The sequence below is a fragment of the Crotalus tigris genome, unplaced genomic scaffold (genome assembly GCF_016545835.1).
Source record: "Crotalus tigris isolate CLP2741 ecotype Arizona unplaced genomic scaffold, ASM1654583v1 scf7180000018485.2372832, whole genome shotgun sequence".
Lineage (NCBI taxonomy): Eukaryota > Metazoa > Chordata > Lepidosauria > Squamata > Viperidae > Crotalus > Crotalus tigris.
Window position 1 is genome coordinate 386,281 of NW_024097033.1, and position 20,344 is coordinate 406,624.

At 37.0% G+C, this 20,344-nt stretch overlaps 1 long non-coding RNA gene across 2 annotated transcripts in view; it reads right to left on the bottom strand.

Moving 5' to 3' along the window:
* Nucleotides 1–12,713, bottom strand: part of LOC120312312 — a 35,584-nt gene extending 22,871 nt beyond the window's left edge. For both annotated transcript variants that reach the window (XR_005557854.1, XR_005557853.1), the window contains exons 1-2: nucleotides 12,660–12,713; nucleotides 12,306–12,507 (exon numbers count right to left, since the gene is read on the bottom strand). This is a non-coding gene — a long non-coding RNA (uncharacterized LOC120312312). The remainder of the gene's footprint in view (nucleotides 1–12,305; nucleotides 12,508–12,659) is intronic.
* Nucleotides 12,714–20,344: the final 7,631 nt, after the last annotated feature.

Here is a 20,344-nt window from a genome sequence, read left to right on the forward strand (position 1 = left end):
GTTTTAGGTTTTTCATGAACATTTTTATCAAGTGGTATCCATTCTATGACTGCCTTGATCCATAATCTGCCACGCTGATTCCAGTGCGGGTGGGCAGATGCAATCGGTGTTTGTCTTGGTTATCCATCATGGCCTTTTCACCTTGGGTGACTCTACTAGAAATATACATGTCTGACAACATAGCCCACAATTTCATTTACCCACACAAGCCCTTTTCTCCTCATCAAGGCTCCGATCATAGAAGGAGCTTTCATATTTGTTTTGCGGAAAGAAAAAAAGGTATTTCTGGAAAATTACATTCCAAAGCTTTTATTAAGATGTAGTTTTGAAGCGTCCCTGGTATAGATTGTTTTCAGCATTTGAAATCTTAGCAAAAGAAAATCTGGAAAAAATCAGAGAGAATTTTTTTTGTTATTTTTTTTTTTTTTGGCCTGACTCCTACGAAACAACAGCCTCTTAGTGTGATTATTTCACGTTTGTCCAGTAAACGTGGCATCTCATCTTTGCCTATGTTGATTAAATGTTCAGGATAGGTCTACCTTGGAGCACATCTCTTCGACTTCCCCCTCCATTTGTTCCAGCTGCCGTTGCAGATTCCGCTCTTCTGCGGATTCTGTGTCATCTGTAGTTGGTTGGGCAAGCCCTGGCCAAAAAAAATAACAAAATAATTAAACTTCAATCAATCACTTTCATTTTTAAAATGAAAATAATTACAATGGGTTAAAAAAAATACTCACTTTCTTCAATTTCCTGAAGTTTCTCCTTCAGTGTGCTGTTTTCCTGAGCAATTCTTGCAATATTGCTGGCCAGTTTTTTATTTTCTTCTTCCAACTAAGATACAGAAATTATAAGAGGCATCCATTAGTCACAGAATAGAAATAAGCAGACAGAAAGAGAAGTTTAACGCAGAATTGTAAGGGAAATGAATTACTCACGGCTGCGATTCTGGCATTTTTTCCTGCCAGCTCCTCCTGATGTCTTGCCAGTAGTTCACTGATGTCCTCCTTCGGTTTCCTTTGTGCCTCTTTGTATTTCCGGAGACAGATCTAAAAATTTAGATTTTCAGCAGTAAAATTAAACAGGCTGATTACAAATGAGGCTCCTGAGAATAATTATGTTGCTATCCTTCCCTCTATTTGTAAATATCTGTGAGGAATAAAAAATTAATCCTCTAGCTCTAAATAGCTTTTTAAAAGCAATATTAATCTTGCACGTAATCCATATAATTCTTCTAAGAATTTATGATATCTCAAAACTGTGGTCTGGAAGGAAATATATTAACATTTTATTTGAAATATGTATGTGTGTGTGTGTGTATGTGTGTGTGTGTGTGTGTGTGTGTATTTCTGGAAATGTTGCTGCTTGGAAATAATCATAGCAGATCAACAAAAACTACTTGGATATACATTAGTGAAAAGGGTTGCTTTTTACTGACTTTCCTCTGCAACTAGCAGCCCATAATAGATTGTTTTCTGTAAAGTTAAATCAGGCCAATAGAATAGGAGATAAAACTGAATTTGCTTGGGATTTTATTTACTTCTTTCTGCATTTGGAGCAGTCGGTATAAATCAACTAGTTCATCCTCATGTTGCTCTAACCATAGCATGAAAACCCTCACTAGCCATTGTTAAGCAACAATCCTCATGACATCACCTGACTTTCGCCTCTAGCCATCTGCAGGGTGAGCTGAAGCTGCCTTTAGTTGCTCTGCTGTTAAAGTGATGTTTTAATAGCAGTCTTCTTACAATACAAATATAAGAATAATCGACAGTCAGTCAGTCTTGCCAGCCTAACAGCTCCCAAATATTAAAAAGATGAGCACCATCTTAATCAGCCCCATGACTACATACTTTTCTGTGCACCCCAAGCAAGGCCACAGAGTCATGTTTCCCAGCCATTCTGGATGTGGGTCCCGAGGACATGTTTAAATGGAACATATTAACAGAATTCACCAAGAAAGGGCCTGAAAGAAGATGTACAGATCTTTTTAAAATGTTCTTCAAAAGTTATTCTAAAAATTATTCTAAAGCAATTTTTGCTTGTTCCTAGATTCCTTTGATTCCTGTTTTATTTCATTATTATTATTTATGTCATGTTACCTGTCCTGTTATTTCTTTGAATCCTAAACTAATCCTAGACTCACACATGTAAGTCAATAATTAAATTAATAAATAAAATAGAGGATCTCTTACCTCAAACATGAGTTTCCCTGCATAATACAGGAATGCGTCCATCAGAAATGAAATGTACTATACTTAAACTAAGCTAATCCCAAACTAAATTAAACAAATATATTATATATGATAAATAAATAGTATATATAAAGTAAAGTAAACTGAGTAAATAAGTATATTAAATAGGATAAATAAATAAGCAAACACTGTAAATAAATTAAACCAAAACTATGTAAATATAGCTAAAATAAAAACAAAACCAAATATAAGGAGAGGTGCACTCTGCGCCTTCACTGAGAAAAAGCTCTGAGTGAATAGGTTTCATTCAGCCAACTATCCAGTTTTATTTACTGCTGCTTTGTGAGCTCATGTACCTGCCACTCTCTTATGACTTCACCAATGAAAAGCAAAGAAACTGATAGGCTGAACGAATGCTACCCAGAGTTTTATCTATTTTTCAGTATTGGTAGAAACGTAAGTACAAAATCCTGTTGATGCATTTGGTGGAATCAAGAGATAAGCTAACAAGAAAAATGATATAGAAAAATTAGTGCTACTGAAGAAAGCAGAGGAATCTCTGGAGAAATAGGCACAATTTATATTGAAAAAGTGGTGCAGAAGTGAGTGAGCAGAACTGGAGAGATGTCTGTGCTTGGCAGAGTAAATTACCGTATGGTTCTTGCTTCACCATACTGTAGTTGCCCATTTCTCTTGAAAGAACTTCAAGATGGCTACGGATCTACATTTGGTGGGTTGCAGGACACCTGCCTTCTCAGTTGTGGCTCCTTCCCTACAGGATGTTCTTCCCAAAATTGCTTCGGCCCCATCCCTTTTGATTTTCAAAAAAGCCCTTGAGAATGGATTAGGTGACCACGACTGAGTCTGATGGAAGGTGTACCTGAAGGAGAGCGGGGGAGAGTTTGGACAAGACAGAGTTTTCCCAGAAAGAGACCTGGCTGAAGAGATTGCTGGATGGGAGAGCAGAGTAGGGTAGATTCTCTCAGGGTACATCTAATAGTAAGATTACAGCTTGAGGTTGGCAGGATTCTATCCATTAGATGTGGCAAATAAAAGATGGAACTCGATTGGATTTTGCTTTTTTAAAAAAAATCTATTGTGTGCTACCCAGAGTCACCTTGGGTGAGATGGGCAGCTATATAAATTTGATAATTAAGTAGGTAAATAAATAGTTTATGTCACTTGAAGTCCCATATAAGTTAAAACGTTTTGCTTTCCTTTGCCCTTTCCACTTGTGTTTTTTTTTTTCTGATCTCATTATAGTGTATTGTAAATCTGAGCGCCTCTTTTCTCTTTGATTTCGGTTTTTGCTTGTTTTGCTGTTGACTTTGAATAGCTCAGGAACAGATACTCTAAATATTAAGTCTGCCACGTAACAACTGGGCATAATGATGATAGATGACAATATATGCAGCTGAAAATTGAGCTGTGGAGTCCTTGGTGCTCTCTGAACGTGATTATTTGCTTACAGATGATTACTTACAAATGGTAACTTCTTCATTGCTAGGAAAGAGTGGGGTTTTCGTTTTCTCCCTGTTTGCATACAACAGCTCACCCTGCCAGTGCTGGTGGGGCTGTAGTTTTGGCTTGGGTAGTTCTTTGATTAGGGAATTGTTTTCTACTTGGATGTTTGTCAACCAAGGGTGTATGGTTAATAAATGCTACTAATTTGGAGCTCTTATAAAAAGGGGTTCCTTAAGGGGAAAAAACTCTACAAGATAATTCCTCTCATTTATAAATCATGCCAGGGAATAAATGGAATAATCTCAAAAAGAGACGATACAGGTCCTATTTCAATGTTGTGGGTCTGTGAAAAACTGTGGCATAGGTCATGATGCGTAACCACATGACATCCCTGAAGTCAAGCAACCCCCGAGGACCGCTTCCAATGGCCCAGTGGAGATCAGTATGGATCCTTTCGCTCAAAAGACGTCAGAGAAGTCTGTCATACCCAGTTGCAAGTGTGCATGCACAAAATTTCCTAGGCCTAACAAATACAATCCTCAGGCACTTGCGAGCCATTGTTATCACAAGCAAGATGATGGTGTCCATTGAGGGAGAAGCTGCTGGCATTCCCGGATTCTCAATGTCACTCAGGTTTCTGCCATGGTTTACCAGGGGCCTCTGTAATTTGCCCATCCTTCACTTACACTCAGATGTTGCCCTTTGGTCATGGCTGATGCTGCCTCATGGTACCGGTATTCATCAGGGTTGCAGCATGTGATAACTTGTCTGGTGTTAAGTACCAACAGCACATCAAGTAAAAATTTTCTTTTAATTTATAATTTAATGTATATTTTAATCCTTTATTCCACACATTTTCCCATTGTTCAATTATATTACAGGGGTGAACACCCAAGGGGTGGGGACAAGGGAATCTATTGTTTAACTAGGCAAGCTTTCACATGGGAAAAAACAGTGCTGGTTTTGCTTCTTCAGTTCCGAGATGGTGTATTCAATAAAGTTTTATCTTTTGGGATTTAATTGGCTTAAGGGTTCCTTTCATTGGGTTCGCTAGTCAGACCATTGACACTGGGATTTTGGCATGACATTCTCAATTCTGGCTATGCACTACTGCAATGCACTTGACTTCTTATAAAACTATACCTTTCTCAACAAATGGAGCCAAGGATCATTTCTATTTAGAGGTTTAAATTGCAGCAAGTCTGACACAGCATCTAATACATATTCATTGTGGCGAGACCTCACAATAAAATGTTGCCAAAGCAATACTAAATTACGGAAGTCTGGATGACCAAAGAGAGCCTGAACTGCTTTTTAAAAAAGGAATTAAATGCAATAAATAAATAAATAAAAACCCACCAAAAATTATAAAAGGGAGAAAAAAATAAAACAAAAATATACAAGATGCACATTTATAGGCATACATATTTCAATTAATTGATGCCATATTTCATAGCAGACATTCATAGTTGATCTATAATAATCAACTCTATGAATTGTTTGGAGCCATGTGTTTGTCTTTCTGGTCCTGAATAGTAAGTCCATTTTCTTTGTCCAAAAGTCAAAGAAAAGGCTGTAATCCAACATCTCTTGATTTTTTAAAAAATAATTTATTTATTATCAGTTAAGTCATGTAAGGAAAGAAAAAAAGAAAAAAAGAATTGCATGTACATAGTTAAAGAATCTCTTTAAAAAATTAAATAAAACAAAAGGGAATTTAAAAAAATAATCATATACTTGATCTTAATTACACTCAAGATCATGATCTTATATACTTGATCTTAATTACACTCAAGAAAACCAAGATCATGGCATCTGGCCCTCTCAATTCCTGGCAAATAGATGGGGAAGAAATGGAGGTAGTGACAAATTTTATTTTCCTGGGCTCCAAGATCACCGCAGATGGGGACTGCAGCCAAGAAATTAAGAGTCGCTTGCTCCTGGGGAGGAAAACTATGGCAAATTTAGACGGCATACTAAAAGCAGAGACATCATCCTGCCAACAAAAGTGTTTATAGTCAAGGCCATGGTTTTCCCAGTTGCAATGTATGGCTGTGAAAGTTGGGCCATAAGAAAGGCTGAGGGCAAAAGAATTGAGGCCTTTGAACTGTGGAGAAGACTCCTGCAATCTCCTAGAGGAGATCAACCCTGACTGTTCTTTAGAAGGACAGATCCTGAAGTTAAAACTCAAGTACTTTGGCCACCTAATGAGAAGGAAGGACTCACTGGAGAAGAGTCTAATGCTGGGAAAGATTGAGGGTAATAGAAGAAGGGGACGACAGAGAATGAGGTGGCTGGATGGAGTCACTGAAGCGTGAGCTTAAATGGACTAAAGAAGATGATAGAGGACAGGAAGGCCTGTAGGAACGTTATCCATGGGATTTCAATAGATCAGACACAACTTCGCAACTAACAACAATTACACTCAAATGTTTTTGGAATCAAATTTAGTTTTTTTTTTATCGTGGCTCTTGCTGCTATTTCTTCAAATATTGTGCCTAGTATTCCATTCCATTCCAAAGTGTGGTCTATGGCTGAAAAAAAATCACAACACTAATGTAATTCCCCAAGAAATCAATGCAGAAAATGCATTATTGGAAATTACTGCTGCTCTCACCCATTGGTGAGAATATACATTCAAAATGCACTATTTTTAAAAAGATAGAATTAAATAGTTCTGCATTCATGTGGTTCAGGTTAGTGACTTTCTTCCATCACATTCAAGCTGCTATTAGGTGCTCTAGCTTGATTATCTGCAGCAGGTGCTACAAAGGGAGGACTATCAGGTAGCTCTCTGGCTTCAGGCAAGTCTTCCTGAGTGGACTTTGTGGTGAGATATTTTTCTCAGTGTCTGCAAAACAAACCATAAACCATAGGTGGGCCAGGAAATAGCCTGCTTCAGGGGCTAAAACTAAAGATGGTGGGAGTTTCCTCTTAGAGCTTTGATGCAAGACAAAGAAATGTCACCCAGTCCCACATCTTTATAAAGGGGAAAGAAATGGAGGTTCCAATACAGTCTTCAGATTCTAAGAAGAAAGAAAGTGGGATAAAAGTGCCATTCATTGCAGGAGCAATTCATTTCAGCTTTCCAAAAGGACTTCACTGGGTTGAGAGAGGTAATTTTTGTTTGTTTGTTTGTTTTTGGGTTTTTTTTGCTACAGAGTTTGGAAAGTGAATATAGTGAATATAATGTATAATCCAGGTGCTCCTGCCAGCTGCAGCACCATGGACAGTTCTGCAGTCCATGCTGAGACAAAAATAAAAATAAAAATTGCTGCTGAGCTGGGTGTTCTTTATACTGCTTGGACTTGGGCCTTCTTTTAGTAAGCGTAAAGTTTACTTGTTGTTTCCAAATATCCAAGGCAACAGATGAAGTGAAGGTCTGTTGAAATATAGCTCACATTTCTGTCTCCATCAAAACTTTTAAAATATTTGGAAAACTTAGGCCTTTTTAGAATCTCTAAAATGGCAGATTTTTTTTGTTTCCCCTAGAACTCTGGGGAAAGTTATCTGTCATATTAATCATAACATTTTTTCCAGTCTTTGTGAACCCCTGCCCCCCATGATAATATGTGGACCCTCAGGGTGAATCACTGAGGCTACAGTATTATATGAACCAAGGTTTTTTTTTTTTGTAAAAATTTTTATTTTCAATTTTACAATACATAACAATCTTACAAATACTTCAGATAGAAAATAAAACAAATTGATACACACCACATTCGGTCTTGCTCGCCCATTTCACCCCAAACCGCATCCCACCTCAAACCAATTTACTTCTTTCCCTCTTTTTCTTCACTTTTCCTCTCTCCTCCTTCACCTCCACTTTCCTACTTATTTCTCACCTTCTTCTTCTCCCTCTTGATGCGGTCCAGGGGAAATGCCTGAGCAGTTCCTCTCTCAAAATTAAAACATTAATATTATATACAATAAGACTATTTCTACTTTATCTGAACTACTTAAACTTCAACCCATCCACCCCCCTTCCCCCCCTCCCCCCCCGACTTCCCAGAGCAAAATACAGGATTATGCAAACATATTAAACATAATCTGTTTAAGTTTACTAATTATACGATGAACAAAATCATAAAAACCCTTAACTCTCTTCAAACTTTAACATCATAAGTTTATAAACAAAATCATTACTCATAGAATAAGTGAAACTTTGTAGTTCCATATTTCTTCTGAACATATTCTATCCATCTTCTCCATATGTTAAAATAGCTCTCTTGTGAATGGTCCTTTAAATAAGCAGAAATTTTAGCCATTTCTGCTAAATTAGAAACCTTAAATACCCATTCTTTAGGTTGCAGGTTCGCGTACATAAAGAACAACTTTTTAGGATCCAGATGCCATCTATAAAACATTTTGTAAAAATTGTCCCTCAAATTCTGGGCCTGCGTAAATTTAACATTTCTAGTCCAAATTACCTCCCATAAATCCAATGAGATGGGTTCTTGAATATTCTGGGCCCATTTAATCATACAATCTGTAACTAACTCTGTTTCTGAATCCAATTTTATTAACTTATTATAAATTCTTTTAATATGGGCACATTTCTGCTCCTTGATCTGAATTACCAAATTTTCATCTACTAAAGTAATTCCCACTTTCTTATCCAAAGTCCATCTCTGCACGATTTGCAAATATTGAAACCACGATTGTAAAATGTTTTCTTGCCTTAACACATCAGAAGACTTTAATTGCCAATCAGTAGCCGACCAAATAAGTAACTCTTTATACAAAATGTTGTCAAAATTCACCCCCTTGGAAACCCCCTGGATTGCTTGTCCAGGGATCCCCCAAATAGGTATTTTATAATTTAATTATAATAATATTTTTTCCAAACTCGAAGTAAAGCATATCTTAAAATATGTGACTTAAAGACCGAATCTACTTTCTTATCAAAAATTAAATATGCATGCCAACCATATAATAAATCCCACCCTTCAAGAACAAGAATATCTCTATTTGTTAAATTAAGCCAGTCACTTACTAAAGTTAAAGTGGCCGCATCATAATATAATTTCAAATTTGGTGCTTTAAGTCCACCTCTTTCTCGAGCATCTTGTAAAATCTTAAACTTTACCCTTGATTTCTTCCCGCCCCAAATAAATTTATTAATACCCTTCTGCCACTCATCCAAATTAGCATCCTTCTTTAAAATGGGTATCATCTGAAACAAAAAAAGAAACTTTGGTAGAACATTCATCTTCACTACTGAAATTCTCCCCAATAACAATAGTTGTAGCTTTTGCCAATCATTTAAATATTTTTGAACTTTAACCCGTAAGCGTTCATAATTATTCTTATACAATTTTCCATTAGATGTTGTAATATAAACTCCTAAATACTTAACCTTATTAACTATTTCATAACCGGTTGTTTCAGCTATAAAATCTTTTCCCTTCCTAGACATATTTTTCAATAATATTTTAGTTTTATTCTTATTTACCTTAAAACCAGAGACATGTCCATACTGTGCTAAAATTTCAACCAAATCTTTGACTGAATCTGTTGGATGGGATAATGTCACAACCAAATCATCAGCAAAAGCTCTCAGCCTATAATCAATCTTACTTATTTTTATTCCTTTTAATCTAGATGAGTTTCAAATTTTAATAAGTAAAAACTCCATTGTTAATACAAATAGCAAGGGGGATAAAGGACAACCCTGTCTTGTACCTTTTCCTATTTTAAATACGTCTGTTAATCCCCCATTAACTATAATTTGTGCCGATTGTTGTTGATAAATGGCCTTGAGAGCAGACATGAATTTATCTCCAAAATTCATTTCCTCTACAACTTTCAATAGAAAATTCCAATCTAATTGATCAAAAGCTTTCTCAGCGTCTATAAATATTAAAGCAGCAGGGATTTGGTTGTTCTTATCCAAATACTCTATTAAATTAACAATTTGTCTTACATTGTTTTGCATATATCTCCCCATTATAAATCCAGATTGGTCAGTATGAATCAATTGTTTCAAAACCTGCATTAATCTATTTGCCAGTATCTTTGCAAAAATCTTATAATCTGTATTTAAAAGAGATATAGGCCTAAAATTTCTAGGTTGGGACAGATCCTGGTCATCCTTTGGAATTAATGATATGAAGGCCATTCTCCAAGATGGAGGTAATTCTGCTCCAGATAAAATATCATTAAAAAGTACCTTTAATGGTTCTATCATTTCTTCAGATAACATCTTGTAATAAATCGCTGTTAACCCATCAGTACCTGGAGTCTTACCAACCTTCAATTGTTTAATTGCAAAAATAATCTCTTCAGAAGTAATTAAACCATTAATCTCATCACATTGATCACTCGTAAGTCTAGGAAAATGTGCTCCCTGTAAATATTTTTCTATATCTGAAGTTTGTATACTTTCACTAGCATATAATTTAGAATAAAAATCTAAAAAAGACTTTTTAATCAAATTTTGTTGGTAGATTTCTTTATCTTTATAAATTATTTTATCTATAATCCTCAATTTCTGTTTCTTACGTAATTGATAAGCCAACCATCTACCAGGTTTATTTGCATTACAAAGTGTATTATGTCTCACATACCTCAAATTAGTTGCCATTTGATCTGCTAATAACATCTTAAATTGCTCCTTCAGCAAAGTAATAGAAACTTTTAACTTATTGTCCATTGGATTTGATATTAAAATCTTTTCCTTACATTTAATCTCATCTTCAAGATCTTTACGTTTCTGGGTCTGTTTACATCTGTGAGCATTATTCATAGAAATCAAACCCCCTCTCATATACGCTTTACAAGAATCCCATACCATTGGCATCAAAGTACCCTTATTCATATTCCAAGCAAAAAATTCCTTTAAATAACCTTTACATTGCTGTATATTCTCTTCATATCTAAATAAATTCTCATTCAACCTCCAAGACCTTCTAGTTCTTTCTTCCGATGAAATTTCCAACCATACCGGACCGTAGTCTGAAATTATTCTAGGAAATATCTTGATATTCTTCACCCTAGAAAGGAAATCACTAGTAACCAAGAAAAAATCAATTCTAGAATAAGATTGGTGTCTATCCGAAAAAAAAAGTAAAGTCTTTTTCCTTAGTATTCCGTTCTCTCCAAATATCTCTAAGTTCCAAATCATCCTTTAAGTCAAAAAAAAAAACTTTAGGGAGTCTTGCATGGTTAGAAACTTTAAAGAGACCCTTCTTATCTTTACTTGAGTCTAAAACACCATTCCAATCTCCCATCATAATAACTGACTTATAATCCAAAGAAGTTAATTTCTGGTGAATCAACTTATAAAAATGTTTTTGTTGTTGATTGGGAGCATATAAACCAACAAGAAGAGTTCTCTTATCATTTATTAGTAAATCAATAATAACATATCTTCCTTGTAAGTCAAAATCAATTAACTTCGGTGAAAGCTCCTTTCTCACATAGATAACTACTCCTCCTTTTTTCTGCAAAGCAGGAGCTATAAAATGTATCCCCAGCCGGGGATTAAACAAATATTTTTGATCTTTAGAAATAATATGAGTCTCTTGTAAACAAATAATATCATTTGTGTGTTGTTTCAAATAATGAAAGATTTTCTTTCTCTTCTGTGGTGAGTTAAGCCCATTAACATTCCAGGTTAGAAGCTTTCTAAAACTTCAACTGCCTCTCCAGTAACTCAGACTGTACAACAACCCAAACCTAAACCTTCTCCATTTTCGTCCCCACCTCAGGCACTTACACTTCAGGATTTACAAGATGCTTTAGATAAGACTTTGGAAAAATCACTAGAAAAAACAGCAGAGCTTCTGGCTCAAGAAAGTAATGAGCTCAGGAAAGATATTGTTTTGGACGTTTTGAATCCATTTAAAAAAAAGGGAGGGTTTCCCCCCTTCCCTTTTTCAAAAAATAGTAATATAAGAACAAAGGAGAAGAAAAAGCAATTCCCCCTTAAAAAAAAGGGAATAAGAATTTTTCCCCTTTAAAATGAACCAAGTCTATTACATTGTTAAAACTTTGTTGCCAGTTTAAAAATAGTAAGTAAAAAATAGAAAGTGAAAGTTCTCAAACAAAGAAAGTGACAAAGAAGGAGGATTCCTCCGCCATATTTCTTCACTCCAATTAGAATAGTAACAGGAGTAGATGTTAATTCAAACTGAGTTAGGTTTAAAGTAAAGTCATCAATTCTTCTCTTCCTGACCGCTCTGTCTGCTTTTGAGTTAACTTACTGTTCCCATCAGATAGCAGCAGTGGAGGCAGTGTCTAGCTTCGTTCTCTTCGGAGAACAAAGGCATCCAAGGAAATGGAGCAACACCCAGACTCTGAGGGAGCTCTCACTTCATCTCCCAGAAAAAAAAACTAGGGAAGTTGTGAGGCTCTACCTCTATCCAGGCAGAAGCTCACCTCCCTCCCTTCACCCGGGAGGAAAGTTTCAAGCCGCAAAACAGCTGATTGTTGCTGTTTTGCCAGCTTTTACGATTTCCCAGGATGGGCAGCTGTCAAACAGCGGCCATCGGCACTGGCACACATATATTAAGTTTCATGCACTTAATATATGTGCTTTTTAAAAAATATATGGAAAAAATATTTTTTTTTATTTTAAGAGAAACCAGAGTATGAATACTCAGAGAAAAAGCAGAAGAAAGAATAGCGGAATGTGAAAGTTCATACCAATTTCAATGTATGGACATTTTTAAAAAAACGGCTATAATGTACACGGTTATCTTTTTTTAACTTGGAAGATCAGACAGTCGGGAAAGGCTGTGACCACCAACTTCAGTTTTTCTGGCTGGTGAGGCCACTTGAGTAATGAGATTAGAGAAAGACTTGCAAAGACGCTCAGCACTGAGCAGCAATGCTTCAGAGGGATAACCTGAAAGAACAAAAACAACAACAAAAATATGTGGAATCAATGTAGGTTTGAACTGATAAACATTCTACCAGCTTGGCTCACAGAAAACAAAATAATTTCAGTCGAATAAAAAGTTGCATACAAGATTGTGATGAAAGTTATTTGATACAAACCTGAAAGCTGGCTTTGTGAGAACAAGGATCAGACTCAAATCCAATCCATTAAGAGCTTCTCTGCAGAAAGGAAAGGCTTGTCAATAGGAGGAAAGTTCAGAGCTGTTTACTCAGCTGCTGTATTTCTCTATGAATAAATGCAGCTGGAGTTGGGAAGATCTCACTTTTTTTCCCCTTAAATGTTTATTCATTTATTTGTCCTTTCTGACCTGCTGGGGAAAAAACTGCCAAAGGTATTTTTCTTAGAAGGGCTGCTAATTCATCCCTTCAACTAGAAGCAAATACATGAAGGTCTCTGCAGTTTCCTTCAATAGATGCCATGTGTCAAAGATGCCAGGTAAAGTATTAAGATTTCAGGGATGAGACCCTCCCAGGCCAAGCTATAGGGGATGATATTTTTGATCCAGTGGCGGCAGGGTGGGCGGGCTTCATTGTACACTGAAAGTAGAGATGCATTATCAGGGCCATTGGAGTTTTATGCACTCTTGGCCTTTTTTTAAAATGTGATTAACAAAATTGTAATGTTCAGGATGACAGAAGGAAAATATTATTAAGAACATAAATGAAGCATGGAAAGAGCTTTGTAGAAACGATTCTTCCTCTCCCCCCTTATTTCCTCAGCTACAAATTGCTACTTGCATATTTTAATCCTCCTTTAGACATTTTTAACTCATATCTGTTTGGATCATTTTAATAACAATAATAACAATAACAACAACTTTATTGTCACTTTGAATGTACACCAATTGGCATACCTCAAAATGAAATTTCGTTGCATACAGCTCTCAAAGGGCCACCACCTCCGATATACACTCCTTGTTTGTGGCCAGCTCAAGTTTCAGATCGTCAATTTTAGTCTCTAGGGAGCAAATGATGGCAAACAGGACAGATGGAAACGGAGCTCCATGTGGATTAGCCCTCAAATTAGCTCGTATTCCTGCACAACAACCTTGCCTCCTTTCTTTTTTTCTGATCCTGTCTCTTCCACCTTTTCCTTAAAGAGGCCTCACTCCTTTTTGCCCCTGGAGAACGCTGCGGCCACTACCCACTCCTCCAAAAGCCTCTCTCCCATCCTCTGGGCCTGCCGACAGCCTCATCCAGTTCCTTCGCTCCGTAAGCCCCAGCTCCTGGACCGCTCCTCCTCTGCCTCCTTTGGAAACAGACCTGATTTGCAGTAGCATCCATCGCTGGGCTAACAGTCAGATCTTGCTGCTGGCAGAACAATTTCAAACAGCTCCAACGACTTTTAACGGTCTCACCAACAGTTCTGAAACAGTTAGAAACTTGCCATGCCAGCAAAGATTGTCAGTTGTATGTTACCTTAGTTCCACCACGTTGCTCAAACACATCAAAACCTTCCTGATCATGTGGCCCATATCCCTTAATACCCCTCCCAAAACTTTTCACCTTCAAGAGCCAATGTAGCTGCAGCCGATCCAGTCGCTGCTGTCAGACCCAGCGTGATACCTACCTGCCAATATCCCTATGTCCAGCGTCGGCTGTTACGATGGGTGATCCAGGCACTCCCAGTCGATCTCAATGGCATTGTGAGCTGCACCGCCAATGCTGTTACAAGATTGTTGCTGGCACCTCTACAGCGGCAGGCGAGCGGACCATGTGACCACCTAACATGGATAGCAGACGTTCGGACAACCGCTATGCATTGCCGCGAGTGGGAGGGGCCGAATTAGGGAAGCGTAATATGTTATAGTTTTGGCTGGGACGCTGGGTCTGACAGGTTTGGACGCTGGGGTAGCAGGAGAACGGTGTGAATGCAACACTTGGACTCAATGTAATAATGGATTTACATGTTGGTTAGGCTGGGCGTGGTGTGGGTGGAGTTTTATCACGGGGGATGGCTCGGCATAGCACGGGTGGAATCTCGTTATGAGTGGTAATTGGGGTGTGTACTCTGGGCGTGGTGATGTGGTGTATTTAGAGTGCTGGAGCAAGGTCCCTCCCAGTGCTAACTTCGTTTTCAACATAGTGAATAAAACTTGTTGGATACTGCAACGTTCCTGTTTCTTGGCTTTCCTGAAGCACAGTTAGGACGTTCTGTCAGCTGCCATCTTAGAAGATGGTTATACAACAAATCACCAGGCCCAGATGGAATTCCGGTCGAGTTTTATAAAAATACACAAGAGTCACTACAATGGATAATGTTGGAGATTTACAATGAGGTGTTGGAAGAGGCGAAGATACCGACAACTTGGACTGAAGCAATCATCACTCTCATTCCTAAGGAAGACTCAGACCTACAACAAATTCAAAATTATAGACCAATTTCTTTACTGAATACAGATTATAAGACATTTACAACAATAATAGCAGAAAGGATAAAGAAAATTTTGAATAATTATATTCACCCAGATCAAAATGGATTTTTACCAGGACGACAAATAAAAAATAACATGAGGATAATACTGAATACTTTAGAATTTTACGAAGTTCATCCTGAAAGACAAGCTACGCTGGTTTTTCTTGATGCCCAGAAGGCATTTGATAATTTGAATTGGAATTTTATTATAACACAATTGTACTATATGGATTTTGGGACAAAATTTGGAAAGATGGTTGAGAAAATATATACTAAACAAACAGCTAGGGTAATTATAAATGAGGAAATGACAGAAAAAATTGATATAACCAAAGGAGTAAGACAAGGATGCCCACTTTCTCCTCTTCTATTTATTTTATCATTGGAAATACTTCTTACAAAAATCAGAGAGGACCAAGAAATAAAGGGTTTAAAAATTAAAAAGGAAGAATATAAGGTCCAGGCCTTTGCTGATGACTTGGTATTTATTTTGGAAGATCCATTAGAAACCGGCTTTAAATTGATTCAAAAAATAGAAGAATTGGGTGAGGTAGCCGGATTCCACTGGGAATCTGCTATTCTACCAGAGCCTATCAAGAGATTTAAAAAGACTCCCAGTGGCTGGATCAAGTGTCATCAAGTACTCGGTCCCAGATTGATCCATCAAATATGGTCATGCACAGATCATATTCTAATTCAGACCATCCCAGAAATAACAATTTATGATATAAAATATGTTTGTCATCAGGGATTGAAACAGAGTATTGTATGCAAAATATGCATTTCTTAAAATATTCTGCTGGACACTCACTTTTCAGAGCAAGCACTCAAAACAATATTCTTTTACTATGCCCTGAAGCTAAACACTTTCCAAAATAAGGTTACAGTTAAATATGTAGGCTCCGATCTGCATTTTAGATCATTTTATAAGTGTATGATGCTCCCTCTCCCCCTTTGACAAAGTTGCTTTGTGAAAAGACCTTCAAAGTAGTCTCTTTTTTTGTCTCCATGTTTAAATAGGTTTTATTTCAAGAAGTCTGTAAATCAGACAACTCTGCTATTTTGATGTTTTGGCTGCAGATTAGGCTGCAGATTTTCACATGCTGTCCAAAATGGTGATGGGGACATGTTGGGAAAAGGAATGAGCCAGGATGTTTACTTTTTTCATGGCAACACAAAAAGTTACATCTTTCTCTTTGGATTAAGATTTGGTGGAATATTCAAGAGATTTTTAAGAGAAAGATAAAGTTTACTCTGCAATTATTTTTGCTGGGTATTATTGTAGATTCTGATGTCAAAGAAATTGATTTGATGCTGAATCTTATAACAGCTGCAAGATTACTTGTGGGGCAATATTGGAAGAAAAACTCTTTGTCTACTATGGAAGAATGGATAGTTAAGGTGTCTAACTTAGCAGAAATGGCGAAAATCTCCGCCTATTTGAAGGATCATTCACAAGAAAAATATATTTTGGTTTGGAGAAGATGGATTGATTATATTCAAAAGAAATATGAGACTGAAAAGTATTATTTGGCTTATGAGTAGATTTTAGATTATTTTTAATAGTTCAATATGGTTGAATTTTTAGTATTATAGTTTAATTGTATTATTATTTTTGTTTTTAATTTGTTAATACTTGTTTTGAAAAGGAGTTAAAGTGTGTTATGGATTTGATTGATAGTATAGTCGGGTTATGTTAGTTAGATTATGTTTGTTTATTTTTTACCCTGTAATCAGCTCTGGGAAGTGGGGGAGGGGGGGAAGGGGTGGGAGGGGTTTGGGTTATAATGTATTAAATTTGTAAAACTTTTAATAATAATAATAAAAAGTTACATCTTTCTCTTAGAAGAGAAGGTAGGAGAAAGAAAAGATGAGAGCGGGAAGAGGAAGAGAAAGGGGAAAAATAGACAGTAGACATCACATTAGCTATGGTGCAATACTGTATAGCAACAAAAGACAATGGAACCAAGTGTATGATTTTTAATAAGTATGTTGGAAACAAAAAGACTTACAGAATATAGAATAACAGCATTGGAAGGGAGGCAAGCCATTCCAATGATTAATTGTTCTCAGTGTCAGAAAATGTCTCCTTAATTTTAGTTTGGATATCTCTTTTGGATATCACCTTCTCTTCCCTATGACAGCCCCTCGAATATTGGCAGACAGCTATCATGTCACACCTAATCCTTTTTTTTTAGACTAGATGTATCTAATTCACTGAACCGATCGTCATATGACTTAGCCTTCCAGACTCCTAATCATCTTTGTTGCTCTTCTCTGAACTCCTTCTAGACTCTCAACATTTTTTTTAATCAGGGAGATCCAAACAATGTGATCTTTCTAGTGAAGTATAAAGTGTTACTAACACTTCACATGATCTTAATCGTATTTCTCTGTGAATGCTGCCTAGGACTGCATTGGCTTTTGGGGCAGTAGCAGCACACACCAGACTTAAGTGGTCGTCCATTAGGACATCTAGATTCCTGTCACAGTTACTGCTGTTGAACCAACTCCAACCTATTCTTTACTTGTTCATTTGGTTTTTCTTTCTAAATGTAACACTTTACTTTCTCACCACTGAATTGCATTTTGTTGGATAGGGCGCAGTGTTCAAGTCTGTCAAGATCCTTCTGTATCTCGAGTCTGTCTTCTAAACTGTTGGCTGTTCTCCCCAGCTTGGTGTTGTCTCCAAATGTGATTGGTTCCCTTTTATTTCCACTTCTAAATTATTTATGAAGATGTTAAAAGGTAACAAATCCATGTAGTTGTGAGGCTGTCTCTCCTACTACTTGAGGGGCTGACACAGAGAAGAGGAGGTCAAACTATTCTTCAAAGCACCCGAGGGCAGGACCAGAATATTTGTTTCAAATATTCTCTTTTTGTTGGGCTTGATACAGTTGTTATTTCTTTGTAAGGGGAAACATCTTTTCTTCCAGCTGTTGTTGAGCAAAGCTGCCTTTTGCAACTGACCAATCGTGATTTTGGCAATGCCAATGGTGTCCAAGTGGTGCTTCAATTGTTTTGGGATTGCACCCAAGGTGTCTCTTACTACTGGTACTACCTTTGCCTTCTTTTCTCCAGTTGTTCTATTTCTATTTGCAGGTCTTTATATTTTGTTATCTTCTTCTATCTTTCTCTTCTCTTCTACTGTCTCCAGGTATTGCCCCATCAAATGTCTAGACTTTTTTGTCTTTCTTATTGATAATTGACTTGTTATTGGCAGGTGCCTGTCTGTTGGAATTCTAACATCCCAGAACACTTTAGCTTCTTCGTTTTCTATGTCTTTATTTTATGGTCCCACCAGTTTTTGCATGCAGGCAAATGGTATTTCTTGCAGATCTTGCAATGTACCTGTGTTGTTCCTTTGTCATATGCTAATGTTTGTAGTCCGTTTGTGCGATTTTCTTTGGTTGGGCTCTTTAATGTTGGGATGTTTGGCAGTTCCTTGATTGGGGTGGTGGTATTTACTTCTTGATTGTTGGTCTGATGTTAATCTTGGTGTTATGCTCAGTGTTGATTGCTGAGGTGTTTTGGTCTTTTTGTTCCCTTTTTGGCTTTTTGATTGTCTCTTTTGCACAGTGGGAAGATGTTTATGTCTACATGTCTATTGGTGGCCGATTGGTAAGAGTGAAGAGTATAGCCTACTTCCAGGAATTCTCTAGTGTTTTTGAGCTTGGCTTGATTTAAGACGGTTAATAACATGGAGGCATAAAGGTCACCCATTCTCTGCCCAGTCAGGTTACACAACAGATGTCAATGGTTGGCCAAAGTCTTTTTTTCAGATTTGTCATTGTCATTTTAGCGATTGTCTATCCACTGCAGGATGAAGGCCTCTTCCGCATGTTTCCAGCCAATACGGTCTTGAGCTTTCTTTTGCCAATTGCTGTTGTCTATGATCCATCTTGTTTTAGGTTTTTCGTGAACATTTTTATCAAGTGGTATCCATTCTATGACTGCCTTGATCCATAATCTGCCACGCTGATTCCAGTGCGGGTGGGCAGATGCAATCGGTGTTTGTCTTGGTTATCCATCATGGCCTTTTCACCTTGGGTGACTCTACTAGAAATATACATGTCTGACAACATAGCCCACAATTTCATTTACCCACACAAGCCCTTTTCTCCTCATCAAGGCTCCGATCATAGAAGGAGCTTTCATATTTGTTTTGCGGAAAGAAAAAAAGGTATTTCTGGAAAATTACATTCCAAAGCTTTTATTAAGATGTAGTTTTGAAGCGTCCCTGGTATAGATTTTTTCAGCATTTGAAATCTTAGCAAAAGAAAATCTGGAAAAAATCAGAGAGAATTTTTTTTGTTATTTTTTTTTTTTGGCCTGACTCCTACAAAACAACAGCCTCTTAGTGTGATTATTTCACGTTTGTCCAGTAAACGTGGCATCTCATCTTTGCCTATGTTGATTAAATGTTCAGGATAGGTCTACCTTGGAGCACATCTCTTCGACTTCCCCCTCCATTTGTTCCAGCTGCCGTTGCAGATTCCGCTCTTCTGCGGATTCTGTGTCATCTGTAGTTGGTTGGGCAAGCCCTGGCCAAAAAAAATAACAAAATAATTAAACTTCAATCAATCACTTTCATTTTTAAAATGAAAATAATTAAAATGGGTTAAAAAAAATACTCACTTTCTTCAATTTCCTGAAGTTTCTCCTTCAGTGTGCTGTTTTCCTGAGCAATTCTTGCAATATTGCTGGCCAGTTTTTTATTTTCTTCTTCCAACTAAGATACAGAAATTATAAGAGGCATCCATTAGTCACAGAATAGAAATAAGCAGACAGAAAGAGAAGTTTAACGCAGAATTGTAAGGGAAATGAATTACTCACGGCTGCGATTCTGGCATTTTTTCCTGCCAGCTCCTCCTGATGTCTTGCCAGTAGTTCACTGATGTCCTCCTTCGGTTTCCTTTGTGCCTCTTTGTATTTCCGGAGACAGATCTAAAAATTTAGATTTTCAGCAGTAAAATTAAACAGGCTGATTACAAATGAGGCTCCTGAGAATAATTATGTTGCTATCCTTCCCTCTATTTGTAAATATCTGTGAGGAATAAAAAATTAATCCTCTAGCTCTAAATAGCTTTTTAAAAGCAATATTAATCTTGCACGTAATCCATATAATTCTTCTAAGAATTTATGATATCTCAAAACTGTGGTCTGGAAGGAAATATATTAACATTTTATTTGAAATATGTATGTGTGTGTGTGTGTGTGTGTGTGTGTGTGTATTTCTGGAAATGTTGCTGCTTGGAAATAATCATAGCAGATCAACAAAAACTACTTGGATATACATTAGTGAAAAGGGTTGCTTTTTACTGACTCTCCTCTGCAACTAGCAGCCCATAATAGATTGTTTTCTGTA